The sequence below is a fragment of the Perca flavescens genome, chromosome 5, assembly GCF_004354835.1.
Source record: "Perca flavescens isolate YP-PL-M2 chromosome 5, PFLA_1.0, whole genome shotgun sequence".
NCBI lineage: Eukaryota > Metazoa > Chordata > Actinopteri > Perciformes > Percidae > Perca > Perca flavescens.
In genome coordinates this window covers 25,699,724-25,718,052 of record NC_041335.1, presented here as the reverse complement: position 1 = coordinate 25,718,052, position 18,329 = coordinate 25,699,724, and the positions used below count along the sequence as shown (strand labels likewise).

The following is an 18,329-nucleotide window of genomic DNA, read 5'->3' as shown; positions in this document are numbered from 1 at the left end:
GAGGAAGAGGGAACGTGTTTGTAGCTGATCATTTATTTAGCAAATGGAATGAAATAGAAAATTCAATGATTTCTGAAAAAAGAGCTGCAGTGAGTACACAGCTGTTGCAGCAAACATAGACCACGTTGTGTTGGAAAAGTAAATTTTCTCTCAATTGAAGTGAAAACTAATTTAATAAGTGAACATGTAAATTTGAACTGCTTGGTTAACCCTGTTGTGTTCATATTGTTCAGGTGATCCATATACCATTTTGTGTGGGAAAAGAAAGAAAGAAGGATGACACTTTGGAAAAGGGATTTCTGGATGGAGCATCCAATTGTGGAATAATGCCACTGAAAGCACACAGGTTAGAGTTTGTCAGAGTGTCAATAGCTTATACAAAAAAAAGGTTTGAGAAGTTTGACATTTTTGGGGAATCGCTTTCTTGCTGAGAGTTAGAGATCCATACCACTCTGCTGTTTGTATGATTGCCAGTTATCTACTCATAAACACAGTGAAACTAAAAGGGAAAGGGAGAGCTAACTTGGCTCTGTCTAAAGTTAACAAATTCCACCTAATAGTATCTCTAAAGCTCACTAATTAAGCTCAGGGAGTCACTGAGCCCAGCCAAGAAATAGTCCCGACACATAACCCCAAACAATCAAGATATAGCGTGTTAATGAATCACTTGTATTCTGTGTACACTTATACAACAAACTTAAAAGATACATTTTGCTATGATCATCATATTGGATACAATTCTAGGGTTTGTATTGAAGGATTTTAATGCATACTTTAGTGTATACTCAATTGCAGTATTTTTTTAGGTGACATTTACACTATAAATTCTTTCTTATTTGGGTTACTATTTCATAGCCACAGATTTAAGCATAAAGCGAAGATTAACCATATTAAAATTACACTATGAAGTGATAATAACCAAAACTGAAAAACAGTCGGTGTCACAGCTACGCCCTGTTTTGCCACAAGATGGCAGCAAATATATGGTGCAGAGTTAACTGAATTGTGGCGGGTCCAGTTTAAACGTTTGAAATTCCAGAAAGAGGTTTTCACTGAGAATATAATGTACAAATCACATTTAATATCTGACTGGATCTTGATTGTAGGATTGAAGGAAAAAGCACCAGGATTATGTCCCAAAGCTTGCTGGTTTAACCAGACTGATGAAGAAAATAGGGATAAGCAATGCATTCTTATAATGCAACTAGGAGAAAGGTGCTTGTTGGATGCTAGGGTGGGTGCACATAGCACATGACTTTGGCACTTGGAATGGAATTTATATCCAGTATTATGTTTTCAATAAGTGTTTACTTTTTCAATAGCTAGTCAAGACCACACTCTTTTCCCTGTCCTGAAACAAGTATTAGTTGTCTAAATTTAAACATTAAAAACAGAAAATTGGATATGTTTGTCTGTGTACAATGTCAGCTTTTTGTCATTGGTAGAAAAACATGCAGAAACATGAGGTTTTGCAGCATAGATGCAAAAAAAAAAGAAGTCATGTTTCAATCTAAACCTTCACAATAAATGTACCTACAGGAGTACATGGTTTTGGGACATTTCACATGTGAAATAACATTTTACATAAATGTCTGAAAACCACATGCTATTGCTAACACAATATATGAATTAATGACGTATTGGTGTTAAAAAGTTCAAGAAAAGAAAGTTAGGAGCATTTGTAAAAGAAAGGCATTAAAAAAAGAAAAGAACTGAAATGCATTGTAAACAACTGATACAATCTAAACTACAGATTCAAGTATTCATGTATGAAGCTTGGAACAAAAAAACTCAAAAACATTCACTTATCACATCATTCTGAATTATGACATGATAAAGTTGTAGATTTAATGAAGCCATAAAGATTATGGTACCTACGGCATTTAGAATAAAGGTTTGTGAATGGTGGGAGTGTATGCAGAAAATGTGGTAAACACCGCACCCAACCAGCCTTGCCCGGACACGAGACTAATACAGAATGTTCTCATTATCCTGTGTGACAAAAGCTATGCTGCAGTTTACTTAACTTATGGCTTTCACATACTATTTGCCAATCCATAGGTTAATTATGTAACAGCAAAAACTTTGCTGTACTTTAGAATACATTTAATTGTCACTGACAACATAACATGCATGTGATCTGCTGCAAAACTATAATATTAGATTTTTTTTTTTCTGGTCCAATTGTTTTATTGTAATAACACAGACTAAATAGGAAACTCCAGGAAAAGCAAGAACAAAGGGGATTGCTTTCCTGTAACTGGGATGAAGGTGTGATATTTGTTGTGTGACTGTTGTAGAGCAGAAAGTACATCTGAGGCCCAAGATGATGACCATTCAGTGTTTGGTTGACAAGTGCTGCTGTCACATTCACAAGCTTCTGAACTGGGTTGCTGCACCTGAATTAAGAAAATAAATTACTATTTGTGTAAATTGGATCATTGAATCTTAAGAAATAGGAGGACAACTTTGGTGAGAAGACCAAAGATGAAGCCAAAAAAAAAAAAATCATCCATTGAGATGATCCATACAACCTCAGTATCTGTCAGACACATTTGTCATATTTACTCAGAATTTGATCTAACCTGTCATTGGTGTAACCAAGCTCAAGCTAACCTTATTTTGGTGTTTGGTCTTGTCCTAGTTTTAAACAATTTTTTTGAAACCTTCAATGCATAAATATAGACCCAGAAAGCAAGTTGGGGAGTTTTGATACTTTAGCCTCCTCCTCGCTTCTAGGAAGAGGTCTCATTCTATACAATTGGTAATCTAGTCGTCCTCCTATATACCGATGGGTGGAATGTAACTACATTTACTCAAGTTCGGTACTTAAGTAAAATTTTGAGGTACTTGTTCTGATTATCTCCATTTTATGCTGTTTTCCACTATCTGTATTTTAAAGCTTTAGTTACTTTGCAGATTTAGATGATCAATACAAAATATAAATTAACTAATACATTCTGATATATTGTTATAGATAAGATACACAGCAGTATATAAAGTGATTAAAATGATGGCCACCTTTACCAGCTGCAACATTAAAGGGATGTGCACATTAATGCATCAATAATTATAATCCAGTAATATATGGTTCTAAAAGGGAAAAAAGACCATTCTGTATAGTGAGTATTCAGGATTTTTATCTGTAACAGAGTACTTCTACACTGTATTATCTAAATATATTTTTCAGTAGTTGTTCTGACATTTTATTAAATCTTATTTCTTGTATTTTTGGTTTGTGTGTGTGAGTGAGTATGTGTGTATGTCCTTGGTATGATAACAGGAAAAGCTGGATTTGTTGTTGGGAGTGTATGTAGAGAGTTGGCTAACGGTTTATATACATTTGTTGTTGTATTTTAATATGTTACAGCTGTGGCCTTGTGTAGGTTGAGAAAGTGTAGGCCTACAAGGCAGTAAGGTCAAATGTGGGATAATAAGGTAGGACCAGCTAGGCGTGGGTGAAATTCTGTTTAGTTATAGTAAGAGTCAGTTGTTCCTCCCAAACACTGGCTGAAGGGATCAGTCATATCTCAACAAGCATTAACTCAAAATGGAATGTATTTCTCAGAACACACACACCAGTGCTCCTACATAATCACTACATTTCATAAGGGATTTCTTCTTTGAAACTGTGAAGCCACTCGAGGTTACAGTGGGTTGTTTAATTGTTATGTTTATATTTATATTATATATATATTAATAAAACTAACAAATCTCTGCTTTTTAACATTTATGTTACACACGTCTGGTTTAATTACCCTCCAAACAACCCCTCCTTTCTCTCTCCCACCCACTATTGTTGACTGGCTGGTGCTGTTGCGTAACACATTAATGCCTTACGCACGTGGCCACAGCCATAATAGCTGGGAATAATTTTGACGGATTAAAAATTACCATCGACCCAGTGATCAAAACGTCCACACGCAAACCACATTTTACCTCTGAGGCGTAGAGTAGTGGCGGGGTCAATTAAGTCAGATTCTGGTCAAATAACAGATTTTTTTCCACCAAAATGAGTTAACTCGCCAAGACGGATTCGTCTGCTCGGCACGACCATAAAAATAAATCCACAATGAAAGCAGACTACGGGGAGAGAACGTCACACGGTGTCGGCTCTTAACTAGATGTGAAGGTACACTCAGTAACTGTAGGACTGTGTGTTTTGGTTGTGTCGTCTTTGCTCGGGACAAAATGCAGTTTGGTCCCTTTTGTTTCTTAAAAAAAAAAAAAAAAAAGCTAAAAAACATGTATGAGAATGTAATTTAAAGCAAAATTCAGACATTGGAGATAAATACCCCTGCTGTTACAGAACATGTTAAGAACACTTTAACATTCTGAATAATACAATCAGATTCATAAATAAATGCCATAAGACTTATGCTTATGGATTTCTAACCTTACTGGTAATCAAGCGATATCCCTAAACAAGCCTACTTGGTAGGCTATCACCATGCCCTCAACAGATTGACCACTACTCCTCTCTCTTCCTCTCCTTCCCTGTCTCACGCTATTCCCCCTCCTTCATCCCATAGCTGTCATCCTGTATGATCCTGAGCAGTGTTAAAACGACGGCTCAATCCCTAGACGCCCGGATGAGAGCAGCAGGCGACATTAAGGGCAACATGGTCGCATGAACCGAGGACAAGCATTCCGGGGGGGACGACAGCCACTGCTGGAATCTGTGACATTTTCGACGCAACCCACGGAGAACGGTTTCGGGAAAATACAGGCATAGATAGAGGCGTGGAGGCGGAGAGAAACAGCACATTTCCCCCTTGTGGTGTCCTATTTCGTTGGTAAGTACATTTTGTCTGGCAAAAAAAATGTGTCTGCCCCCTGTTTCTTTTCTTTTTCGACGGGGTTTCTATCTTGTTTAGCCACTTTCCTTGCGCATTTCTTTGTGGTGAGCGTCTGTGCGGGCTGCATTTAACGAGGAAGAACGGGCCTGGTAAGTGAACACAGCGTAAAATAGAAATGTCTGTGTACTTAAATCAGTTGCCGCAGCCCATTACCACGCAGTCTTCACACATGTAGCCTATGCGTGTAGGTTTGACAGGCATCGCTGTAAGTGTTGCAATTCACCACAAGTGGCTACATTTTGTTTTTAGCGTGCTAGTGAAATTGTTGCCACACTGTTCGCATGAAACTAAACGAGTATGCTAATTGGAGCTGCTACACGTGTGTGTGAGGGACTCCACATCCGATAGAACAGCACCGATCCAGATACGCTGTCGGGTGGTCTATCAACCGGTCAGAACCAGTGTGGGAAACTGAAAAAACATGGCCCAAAGCACGTATTTCAACAATAATCGAATCACTTCGCTGTTAATCACGCGAGTTGGTTTTACTCTGTGCTTTTCGTGCGCCGAGTAGACAATGTTTGACGACAACTGGGCATGCGCACTGCCTCTACCGCCCCATTGCCCCAAAACAATAAGAAGTTGGGACTAGCATGCCTAAAACATCTCTGAAGTAGGACCTACCTCGGGTCACTTCACTGAGCTTGAGACACGTGCACGTTGTCGGCGTGTCTACCTTGCTATTGGACTGTGGATGGTCTCATTGTTTCTTTAGGACAGCCAGTCAGACCGCACAAGGGAACAAACCTGTTCACCTACCGATAGCCTATGCATCTGCGATGGGAAGCCAGACGCTATTGTGTCAGACAAGTACGTTTCTGCTACTGAGGCCTCACCAGGTTTTCAGGGCGAGCCTCTTCCTTTGTCACCATGATAGATAACCTTTTTCCAACAAAAAAAAAAAAAAATCAAACACTGGGACATACCCACAGTCAACATAGAGGGGTGGAAAGAACAACAGGAACACTCTGATTAAAGTATTCAGATAATTTACTAAAGTAAAAGTAGAAATGCCGCACTGTTAAAAGTTCTGTATTGAAAATGTTACTGAAGTGTGTGTTTTAGTGAAATGCACTTAAAGTATCAAGTACTTAATGCAGAAAAATGCCCTTTTGTGAGTGCCATGCTATTTTATATTGTATTACATTTTCTGGTGGAGGTGGAGTTAATTTTAACTACTGACTACTACTGTTTACTTTTGGGAAATTTAATCTATAACATATTTTGTAATCTCAATTTTTGAATGATTTTTAACTATTGTAAGTAACTTAACTATAGCTGTCAAATACATTTAGTGGCAGGATAAAGTACAATGTTTCAATATAAAATGTAGTGGAGTAGAAGTACAAAGTATCATAAAATAAAAATGCTAAAAGTGTAGTACAAGTACCTCAAATGTGTACTTTTATTACGGTACTGAAATAAATATACTTACCTTATACTACTATATTGCAGACGCTGCCAAATTTGCCATTTAGTAGTGTTTTAACTCAACTAAAACAGTATTTATTGTATGACCATTGTTATGGATTGCATTATAGTGTCACATGTTCCTGTTATTTTGTCCACTCCCTGTTATTTCAAATAGGAATTTGGAGTGGATGTCACAGTTACGTCACTGCAGTTGCGCATGCGTTGTGGTGGCAGAAAAACAGCAGGAAACAATGATGAATACACAGTTTTTTTTACATTACATCCATGATTTTTTTAGGGACAGCCTTCTTATAATACATCAATGGGGACAGCTGACTAGTTAGCTTGCTTGTTCCACAGTGTTTTAATGATGCACTGTTTACAGAAAATGAGCTGAACAGATGACTCCAGAGACTGATAAGCTAGCTAGCTCTCTAGCTGGCCCTAACGTTAGCTTATCCTTCTCCAGAGGAGCTGCCTCCGCTCTCCTCCCAGCGAAGTAGTCTGCCAGCGACGGGGAGCACTAGGGACCGGGTATGTACGCGGTTGGGGGATATGTTTAAATTTTGCAACCCAGCAACTGCCGGCTGCGGCGGCTACCCCTACCTCCCTTTCTCCTCCATCTTCTGGGAGATATGTTCGATCAGCGAGTTCACTTTGTTCCACAGGCTCTTAGTTTTTTCAGTCTAATAAATTTAACAAAAAAAACTCACAAACTGACAAGAAAGGAAATATACTTATCTTCCTTATTAAGCAGAAAAAAAACAACCATACTCCTTTTTTGAATTCAAGTTTCTCTCGTTCACCTAACGAAGGCTAACGTTAGATGAATCACCTTAACTCCTCCAAAAACACACTTTGTTTCCCCACTGTCAGTCATTCTCACTGCCCACGGAGCAGTGGCTCGTTCTTCAAAAGCAGACCATTAAATCAGCTAAATAAAATGGCAAAAATCAGTCAACAAATCGCTCAACCGTGCTGCAACTTGTCTAAATTTTGGTCTGATAAATTGTAAATTCTTTGAACAAACTTGGCTGTCCAGGCTTCAGTGGCCGTGTTTTTTTAAAGTGGGTTTGAAAAACGATAGACGCCACCAGTCGTGGAATGTACCACTTAAGTACAAATTTAAGGTATTTATACTTCAGTCTTTTCTTTTTATGCCACTTTCTACTTCTACTCCACATTTCAGAAAGAAATACTGTACTTTTTACTTCACTACATTAATCTGACATCTTAAATTACTGGTTACATTACAAATTAGGATTTTTGCAAACAAAACACATGTAGTCTATTAAATATGATGTTTTATTATACATTAAACTACCTAACAATTTATAGGCTTACATCTGAAATTCTGAAAACAATCTGAAATTAGCCAATTAAACAGTTAGTTGATTGACAGAACTGTTTTGATTGTTACCAGTTTCTAAAATGTGAGGATTTTTCTGCATTGAGTACTTTTACTTTTAGTACTTTAAGTACATTTTCCTGATTTTACTTAAGTAACATTTATTAATGTAGGAATTTTACTTGTAACAGAGTATTTTTACAGTGTGGTATTAGTACTTTTACTTAAGTAAAGGATCTGAATACTTCCTCCACCACTGGACATCACCACGACTTTCTGCCACCAGTCAGCTTCCGCCCACAAAACACATTATGTCAAATGTTATCTTCATATAATTTTATTTATATTTCACATAGCCCACACTAAACACATCTTATCATATGGCTTGTAATAGGCAGTGGAAGTACATAGCATTGAAGCAGACAGAATAGAGTTTGTGAGTTAATGATTAAATGGTGTATTCCGATAAGAGAGTCAAAAAGAAGAATGCTGGGGTCTGCCACTACCTCGTTTTTCTTTTAGTTGCTTTTTCTCATAAAAATTTGGAAAAGAAGTGTACTGTAGCAGGGGCTTGTAAACTGGAAGAACCACATACACGGTCTAGCCATAAAAGGTTATAAAAAAATATTTGAAATCGTATTATGATAAGATTAATGACTTCCCTCTTTTTACACACCTGTATGCTTTCTGTGAATTTACGAATGCACAATCTGGATTATAAGGACCAGGACGCCAGCCTCTCCCTATCCTATCCCTACAGTTGTAGTTTAGAAACATGCCCACCTATCTATGAAGAAGTAGAAATGAAGTGGCACTAGAATTAATTTGCAGCTCCTCACAACCTTCACTTATGTTTATACCTTACACACACTTGTAGAACTCTTAAAAGGGGATTTATAAAAAATTTTGTTGCACCCACATAGTTTAATCTGCTGTTTTGCATTTGAAGCTGTCTGATTTGCTTTCCAAGAAACATTTCAGTTAAAGGTCACATATTATGCTTTTCTGTGTTTTCTATTATATCTACAATGTTATGTTTTTTTTTCTTTTTCTTTTTTTCTCTACTCTCGGCTAAGTGTTACGCAACTCTAAGCTGGCCTTCTATGATTGGTCATCTGCTCCAAGTAGGCAGGACTGGAGTGTTTCTTTAGATTTGTTTTTTAAGCCACTGCGGTGTTAACATTGTCCCATGTAACTACATGCTAACGGAAGTAAACCATGTCCCCTTGGCTACCAGTGTAGTTAAATTCTCCCAAATGCCGGGTCGCGTTATTGCTGAAACAGGCCTGATTGGGTAGTGTTTGGTTCAGGTCCAGCACGGTAAAAAGTGCTGTTTTTGTTCCACTACCATCTAACGTTAGCATACTGCTAACTATTAAGTAGCTACATGCTAACACGACATAGCTGTAATCTCGGCCAATGCTGGTAATTTCTCCCCAAATTCCAGTCACTTTACTGCTGGGACATGTCTGGTTGTGTAATATTTGGTTTAGAAGCCTTTTTATTGGTGATTTTTCACAGTACAAAGTCCTGCTATATACTCCGTTGCAGTAGCTCCAGCTTCAACTACTGAAACATGCAGTGTTGCCAACTCTTTCCAATGAAAGTAGCTAGCATGAGCTCCAAAAGTCACTAAAGGTAGCTAGATGACATCATATGCTCATTTGCATATTTGTGATGTCATTACGCAATGATTTTTATAAAGCTTAGTGGTTGTATCAGCAAGGTAGATAGAAAGAAATAGAAATCTTTAGCCAAATAATCACAAACTCACTATGGGAATTTTATTTAGGGAGCCTGTATTTGTAGTAAAAAAAAAAAATTCTACATAGTGAGGAAGAAAGATCGATAAAGAATTCTTAAAGAAGGGATAGGCAGCTCACCGGCGTCTTTCTCCTGTCACGTCCCGCTGTCTCTCATACTTACAACGGCCCCCGCACCCTGTCCCCCCTCCCCTTCTACCTCCCTGCGCAGTATTGCGCAGAGAGGGGAGGGGCTGCTCCTCAGTCACGTAACAGAAGAGAGGTGACTGTTTTGGTGGCCACAAGAGAGAAATACCTTGCGTGCTCGCCGGACAATACTAGCGTCTTTTCTACAGGAAGTCACCAGATTTGTCATTAGTTGCTTTTGTGAAAAAAAAAAAGTCGCTGAGGGGGGTCTGAGGCTCCGGAGATTGACAGACTGGGCTTTTTTTTGGGAGGAGGGATTAAAGAGACAGGTGCTCCTACAGAGCGTCTCATAGAGAGGGTGAATACAGGTGCTGCAGCCATGGGCAGTATGTATTTTTTCTTTTTTTTTATACATTAAAGCATGTAAACATGTACTAGTACAAACACAAAATCAAGTATAATCCTGAAAATGCTGTATAATAGTTTCCCTTTAAACTTCAAAGTCTCGCTGCAGTGGTGCTGTTAGGGCTGTGCAATTAATCGAAATGTAATCGTGATTATGATTTCGGCTCCCAATGATCACAAAAACAGAATAATCGAGAAACAATTATTTAGCTCATTACCTTTTGCAAGTAAACTCTTATTTTCTCTTGTTTTCTGAATGAAAAAATAAAGTTTAAATAGGACAAGTATTGAGGCAAATTTCACAGTTGTATGTGTTTTTTACTGTTGATTTATGTAACTTTTAAGTTCAATAATTACAACATCTTTCCAGAAGTCAACGAGTAATCGTGTTAAATTATCGTGATTTCAACACTGACTGAAATAATCGTGATTATATTTTTTTCCATAATCGAGCAGCCCTAGGTGCTGTCTCATCAGACAGCTTTGGCAGAGAGGAAAAACTAATATTGCCGTTGTTGCCCTCCTTTTGACTGAGCCTTAATTACATTTTTCTATCGCTACCTTGTGGAATAAGGTGGGTTCACAGAAATCTTAGGAACAGATTCAATTTATATTTTGACTATACTTTGACATGCCTTTTTTTTAAGAGTGTAATCCTTCTGAAAAAAAAAACAATCGAGGCAGAGTGATTCACACTAAATTGGCAGTTCGGTGGCGACAGGGTGCAGCCACAGCTTAGACCACACCGTCATTGGAATCTCTCTTTTATGCTAACCCATAAATCCAAATGCTTAATAACAGACACAGAGCAGTGCATAGTTAAACAGCAGTTAAGTCAGGCAGCTTAAGCTTGTGTTTGTAAGTTCTGTGTTGAAGCTGGCTGTCAGTGGAGGAAGGGAGGTATATGTAGATTGTGTAATGTTTTCATGTTCAACACAGTGCTGAGAAAGCAGAGTCAAACAAGTTTTCATGGAGGTGTGCTGGCAGTTTCTAAGAACTCTGTGCCATCTATGACTCCACCTTTAGTTCCAGGTACCAACGTAAAATGTACCTTAGGTGTCTCGATCCATGAGAAGCGGGCAGGTCACAGCACATTACTTCACAGCCTCCCGCTATGGCAGGGTTTACATGTTTTTTTTCCCAAAGACTTCCCATGCTATGTTTTCTAGGGCTGGGTATCGTTCAAAATCTTTCGATCCGGTGCCAATTTCGGACAGATTGCTTACGTGCTCAGACACTTTTGGAACCGAAATTTGGAAGGTTCGAAAGATAAATAATTTTTAGATACTCATAAGATTGGAGTATTTTTTCGCTGCCATAAAAGTATCAACGTTCGGTACCCAGCCCTAATGTTTTCTCTATGAAACAAACTGTGGGACACAAGTTTGATTCATTATTGTAGTTCTAAAGCCATATTTTCATAATCAGGGAAATGGTGCTAAAACAATTGATTTGTTAATTAATTAATTAATTAATTAATAATAGAAAAACAATCAGCAACAATAAATAAATAATAATAAATGTTTCATTAACTGTTAGAAATGTGATCACGCAAGAATGGCAAAATATTCACTGTTTCTAAACCTTTAAGTGTGAGGATTTGCTGCCTCTCTTGGTTTTATATTTTAGATGATGGAAAACAATTTTTGGGGCCAGTGCTGATATCTGTTTTTAAGACTTAGATGGACAAACTTTGGAATGTAGACAATGTTTCTAAATAACCTCAATATACTGATCATCATACTGATGTTTAACATACCTAGGGGGAAGCATTATTTTGCCAAAAACCGGCGGAGGTTATGGCTTCAAGCCATAAGAGGGGTTGATTGGGTTCATCTGCAAGAGTCAGGCTCCCATTGTCCATCCATCCATCCATCCATCTTCGTCCGCTTATCCGGTGTCGGGTCGCGGGGGGAGCAGCTCCAGCAGGGGACCCCAAACTTCCCTTTCCCGAGCAACATTAACCAGCTCCGACTGGGGGATCCCGAGGCGTTCCCAGGCCAGGTTGGCGATATAATCCCTCCACCTAGTCCTGGGTCTTCCCCGAGGCCTCCTCCCAGCTGGACGTGCCTGGAACACCTCCCTAGGGAGGCGCCCAGGGGGCATCCTTACCAGATGCCCGAACCACCTCAACTGGCTCCTTTTCGGCGCAAAGAGCAGCGGCTCTACTCCGAGCTCCTCACGGATGACTGAGCTTCTCACCCTATCTCTAAGGGAGACGCCAGCCACCCTCCTGAGGAAACCCATTTCGGCCACTTGTACCCTGGATCTCGTTCTTTCGGTCATGACCCAGCCTTCATGACCATAGGTGAGGGTAGGAACGAAAACTGACCGGTAGATCGAGAGCTTTGCCTTCTGGCTCAGCTCTCTTTTCGTCCACAACGGTGCGATAGATTGAATGCAATACCGCACCCGCTGCGCGATTCTCCGACCAATCTCCCGCTCCATTGTCCCTCACTCGCGAACAAAACCCCAAGGTACTTGAACTCCTTCACTTGGGGTAAGGACTCATTCCCTACCTGGAGAAGGCATTCCATCGGTTTCCTGCTGAGAACCATGGCCTCCGATTTAGAGGTGCTGATCCTCATCCCAACCGCTTCACACTCGGTTGCGAACCGATCCAGTGAGTGCTGAAGGTCGCAGGCCGATGATGCCATCAGGACCACATCATCTGCAAAGAGCAGCGATGAGATCCCCAGCCCACCAAACTGCAACCCCTCCCCACCCCAACCACGCCTCGATATCCTGTCCATAAATATTACAAACAGGATTGGTGACAAAGCGCAGCCCTGGCGGAGGCCAACCCTCACCTGAAACGAGTCCGACTTACTACCGAGAACCCGGACACAGCTCTCACTTTGGTCATACAGAGATTGGATGGCCCTGCGTAGAGACCCCCCCACCCCATACTCCCGCAGCACCTCCCACAGTATCTCCCGGGGACCCGGTCATACGCCTTCTCCAAATCCACAAAACACATGTAGACCCGGTTGGGCATACTCCCAGGCTCCCTCCAGGATCCTTGCGAGTGAAGAGCTGGTCCGTTGTTCCACGACCAGGACGGAATCCGCATTGTTCCTCCTCAACCCGAGGTTCGACTATCGGCCGAACCCTCCTTTCCAGCACCTTGGAGTAGACTTTACCAGGGAGGCTGAGAAGTGTGATACCCCTATAATTGGCACAAACTCTCTGGTCCCCCTTTTTAAAAGGGGAACCACCACCCCAGTCTGCCACTCCTTTGGCACCGTCCCCAGACTTCCACGCAATGTTGAAGAGGTGTCAACCAGGACAGCCCCTCCACACCCAGAGCCTTGAGCATTTCTGGACGGATCTCATCAATCCCGGGGCTTTGCCACTGTGTAGTTGTTTGACTACATCAGTGACTTCCGCCTGGGAAATCGACGACAATCCCCCGTTATCCTCCAGCTCTGCCTCTAACATAGAGGGCGTATTAGTCGGATTCAGGAGTTCCTCAAAGTGCCCCTTCCACCGCCCTATTACCTCCTCAGTGGAGGTCAACAGTGTCCCATCCTTACTGTACACAGCTTGGATGGTTCCCCTTCCCCCTCCTGAGGTGGCGAACAGTTTTCCAGAAGCACTTTGGTGCCGACCGAAAGTCCTTCTCCATGTCTTCTCCAAACTTCTCCCACACCCGCTGCTTTGCCTCTTTCACGGCAGAGGCTGCAGCCCTTCGGGCCCTTCGGTACCCTGCAACTGCCTCCGGAGTCCTCCGAGATAACATATCCCGGAAGGACTCCTTCTTCAATCGGACGGCTTCCCTGACCACTGGTGTCCACCACGGTGTTAAGTGGGTTACCGCCCCTTGAGGCACCTAAGATCCTAAGACCACAGCTCCTCGCCGCAGCTTCAGCAATGGAAACTTTGAACATTGTCCACTCGGGTTCAATGCCCCCAGCCTCCACAGGGATGCACGAAAAGCTCCGCCCGGAGGTGTGAGTTGAAAGTCTGTCGGACAGGGGCCTCCTCCAGACGTTCCCAATTTACCCGCACTACACGTTTGGGCTTACCAGGTCTGTCCAGAGTCTTCCCCACCCCTGACCCAACTCACCACCAGATGGTGATCGGTTGACAGCTCTGCCCCTCTCTTCACCCGAGTGTCCAAAACATACGGCCTCAGATCAGATGAAACGATTATGAAATCGATCATTGACCTTGACCTAGGGTGCTCTGGTACCAGGTACACTTATGAGCATCCCTATGTTCGAACATGGTGTGTTCGTTATAGACAATCCATGACTAGCACAGAAGTCCAACAACAAACAACCACTCTGGTTTAGATCAGGAGGCCGTTCCTCCCAATCACGTCTCTCAGGTGTCTCCATCATTGCCCACGTGTGCGTTGAAGTCCCCCAGCAGAACAATGGAGTCCCCCACTGGAGCCCCATGCAGGACTCCAGTCAAGGTCTCCAAGAAGGCCGAATACTCCGAACTCCTGTTTGGTGCATATGCACAAACAACAGTCAGAGTTTTCCCCCCCACAACCCGCAGGCGTAGGGAGGCGACCCTCTCGTCCACCGGGGTAAACTCCAACACAGCGCGCCAGCCGGGGCTTGTGAGTATCCCCACACCCGCCCGGCGCCTCACACCCTGGGCAACTCCGGAGAAGAAAAGAGTCCAACCCCTATCCAGGAGTATGGTTCCAGAACCGAGACTGTGCGTAGAGGTAAGCCCCACCAGATCTGCCCCGGGCTTCCTCCGGGCAGGGTCACTCCATCTCTACCTTGCTTCTTCAGGCTCCCATTGTATCAATCAGAAAAGTTGCAGCTTGTGGTTGTTCAGCTAAGTGATATCTACCTGTCAGGACTGTGGTACTCGAGTCCGGACCATAGACAATTAAAGGTCCGGACTCGTGACAAGTTTAGACAGCTAGCTAAAGCTACGCCGATGATTTGCTAACGTTAGCGCAACAGTGTTAGCCTAGCCTACTAGGTAAATATTACGACTGCCTTCGGAGTTTACTATATCTGTGTCCACGTTGCTAACATAGGACCTGTGGCGTTAGTGCTCCTTTTGTACATAACTTTATTGAATGAAATATTAAGCTTCGCTCCTCTGAGATGGGTGGGTTTTTGTTACGTTACATACAAAGATAACTGGCTATAGTTAGCCTACATTAGCTAGCGGACATTAGCTAACGTTGCCGAGACAGTGGCAGTAGAGCTTCGGCGAGCTAACCAAGACAGTGTTGTCGCCCTCTCGCCCACAATCAACCTCTGCTGCGAAAAACAATCAACCTGCAGTGATGTTTTGATGTTTCTGGCCATTATTTTAAGGCATAAACCAATCATTAAGGGTACACTCAGGAGTAACCCTGCTGCTAACATGGGCTATTACATTAGCCTAAAATGATAATTATAGCCATACATATATATCACAGTAACACTGCAAAATTAAAGACCAACAAACAGATCCAACTAAAATCATGTTTTATTAAGTCAGCAGTTATATACAAACAATAAGGAAAGCTTAAAGGAATACGCCACTGGAATGCATGTCGAAATTCTAGCAGCGAGGTTTCCCCATTGGAATGAATGGCAAACAGAGCTATAGCTAACTTCTCATAACGAGAGCTCTCCAGCTCGCAAAAATGATTAAATTGTAATCGGTCAAAAACGTTAGCTTTGTAAGACCATAGAGTATGTGTTATATAAATACCATGACGAAATTCAAAGTGTAAATATATGCAATGTATGTCGAAAGTCTAGCCGCGAGGTTTCCCCATTGGAATGAATGGCAAACCGAGCTATAGCTAACTTCTCATAACGAGAGCTCTCCAGCTCGCAAAAATGATTAAATTGTAATCGGTCAAAAACGTTAGCTTTGTAAGACCATAGAGTATGGGTTATATAAATGCCATGACGAAATGAAGGGACTAAGACAATGTGCACTGAGACAAAAATGCGTTTGCATTATCGGACCAGCTCACCAATCTGTCTTTCTGCCCCTGGTATGCGCACGCACCCTGTAATGTTTGTAAACAGGAAACCCGTCTATAGATTGGCCTCTTAAACGTACAATATGTAACTTTCTGCCGCTAGGGGTCTCTCAACCAAAACAATAGACGGTAAAACTGGATTTTTGATGACGTTGGGAAGTTGCGTGGAATTATGGGAGTTTTTAGTGTTAAACACCTTCGCTGCCGGTTAGACTGGTTAGAATGCATCAGTTCACGGACGAGTTTACCCATTTAAGTGTATTCATGTTACGTTTATTCATGTTATTGTAATAAAATAGCTGCAGTTTCCCCAACATAATTACGTTGTTCTTGATTAGATTTTTATTTGTAGCTGACTAGTTAGCTAGTGAGCCAGCAAGCTAGCAGTAGCCATCAGCTAAAGCACAAAATATTTCACATATCAATGTCACCTTTTGGATGGTTTCAACACCGGGACGGACGGGGTTTGTTGTAACGCTAGCTAGCTACTAAACGAGGCTGAAAGACTGGTGTGGGTGGGGGATTGCCGGGGAAATCTCCGCGATAGCGAGCCAGCAAGGTCGATGCCTGTTGTGCAGCAGCAGAACATCTCCCAGCTGACTGAATTATCTCCCCTTCACTTTTCAGTAATCTTAACTTTTCGTTTTGGTGCTTAACCCACCTTTTGTCGGGTTAATTTAGCTAACCGTAAAGACAGCTAAACGCGAAGGGGGGAGAAATTCGGCAGGGAGGAGATTTTTGGCACATACACCGGTAGCGCTACGGAGATGTAGCTAGCTACCGCTATGGATGGCCGCTGTTGCGACTCGGTGCTGGGTCTGCTATAGTCTGTTTCCCGACGTTTAATTAAACTGCCGTTAGCGTCGTAAGCGCCAGGCACTGGAGATAAGTTCTGGCCGGGGGATGCTGTAATTAAAGTAGCTGGCTGATAGCTGACTGGGGGCTAACGGTAACTAGCTAGCTATATGTCCCGGGGCTGTTGTCAGCTGTCATCCGGACTGAGTCTCTCTGCGCCGGGGGAGTGAGGCAGACAGACCGGGGTGTGCTACTTTGGCTAAATTAGCATTAGATTAATCGTCTATCTATACAGCTAACGTTAACGTTACTAGTGAAGTTATTCGTGGGTTAGCTCAGTCCTGTTAGCTGTGGTCGAAACAGTCATACTAAAAATAACTTTATTAGCGTGTTGAACAATGTTGTAACCTCATAATGTTACCCACAAAGCTTTAGCATCAACGTTAGCACATTGTAGTAACGTCAAGCTGGTATCGATATTGAACTTTCAAAATAGATAAGGTCTCTGTTGTATGACTGTGATAAAAGGTGGGATGTAATTAATCACAAAATGATGCTGTATGGCAAAAAAAAAGAAGTATTGCGGTTACAAGTATTTTATTTTTTTTTCTGTGAAATTGTATGATTTACAATTACTCCTGAACGTATCATCTTGGTGCCAGCAAATTCTTTGGTGCCAGTGTTCTGACCTGACGGAAGTTGGAGTAACTGGAGGGTGAAAGGTTATATGACGCCACTGACGGGCGACTAAAGGAAACGTGCCGTATCTGAAAATAAAATAACAGATTTCTCTGGGTTTGACATTTGGTGTAAACATTTGGGATAGTGTAAGAACACAACTCATAAAAATATATAACATAGGTATGGTCATTTTTAGACATTTTAAAGCAGAAATGTTACATATTGTACCTTTTAAGTGCATTGTGCTGATTTGTAGCACCTGACCCTGTTGGTAAAAATGCCAGTCAGGGGACTGCTGTATTTTATACTTTCCCATCTTTTTTTCCCCTTTAGCACCACCATGAGGTTGACATTTGTGTTTTTTTTAGGGAAATATCTCGACAACTATTTGATGGATTGAAATGAAACCTTCTTGTTCCCCTTAGGATAGATTGCAATAACTTACTGAACTTAACTTTAAAATGTTAGGATGCGTACATGCTAAACTAAGATGTGTTATCATTTAGCTCAAAGCACCTCTGTGCCTAAGTACAGTCTCACAGAGCTGCTTGCATAGATGTGTTAGAGACTAAACGAGTAGTTGATTAATCAAAAAGATAATTAACAGATTAATCAGTAATGAAAGTAATTGTTAGTTGCTGCCCTACAACCTGACCTAATAGCTGCTAGCACAACTGATGGATGGGTTTGTTTTATTTAAAAAAAAAGAAGACATGACCTTGATCTTGCAGAGTGACGTGAGAAAAAGCAATGTATGGAAAATGTATTGGAGTTGGTCTCTGATTTCCATGACAGTAGGGCCCTGTGCAGGCTTGCGCTTCTGCCAGTGGGTGTGTCTGTGTCTCTGTGGGCAGAGGGCTGTTGGCACCAGGCTGGCAGTCACAGTCACAGAACAGTCTGTCTCTCTGATCGCGGCCCACCTTCCGCTCGCCGAGCACAATCACACTGTTATATCTGAGCCCAACCTTCTCCATGGCAACATC

General features: G+C 41.7%; 1 protein-coding gene across 7 annotated transcripts in view; it reads left to right on the top strand.

Moving 5' to 3' along the window:
- slc20a2 (solute carrier family 20 member 2) overlaps nt 1-18,329 on the top strand; it is a 63,096-nt gene that overhangs the window by 2,951 nt on the left and 41,816 nt on the right. For 2 of the 7 annotated variants that reach the window (XM_028579115.1, XM_028579114.1), the window contains exons 2-3: nt 234-346; nt 4,533-4,796. The gene's annotated coding sequence lies outside the window, so the exon portion shown is untranslated. Of the gene's footprint in view, nt 1-233; nt 347-4,049; nt 4,133-4,426; nt 4,797-4,854; nt 4,949-5,488; nt 5,670-18,329 lie in introns of those variants that run through there. The other 5 variants (XM_028579116.1, XM_028579118.1, XM_028579117.1 and 2 more) reach the window with 5 other exon arrangements.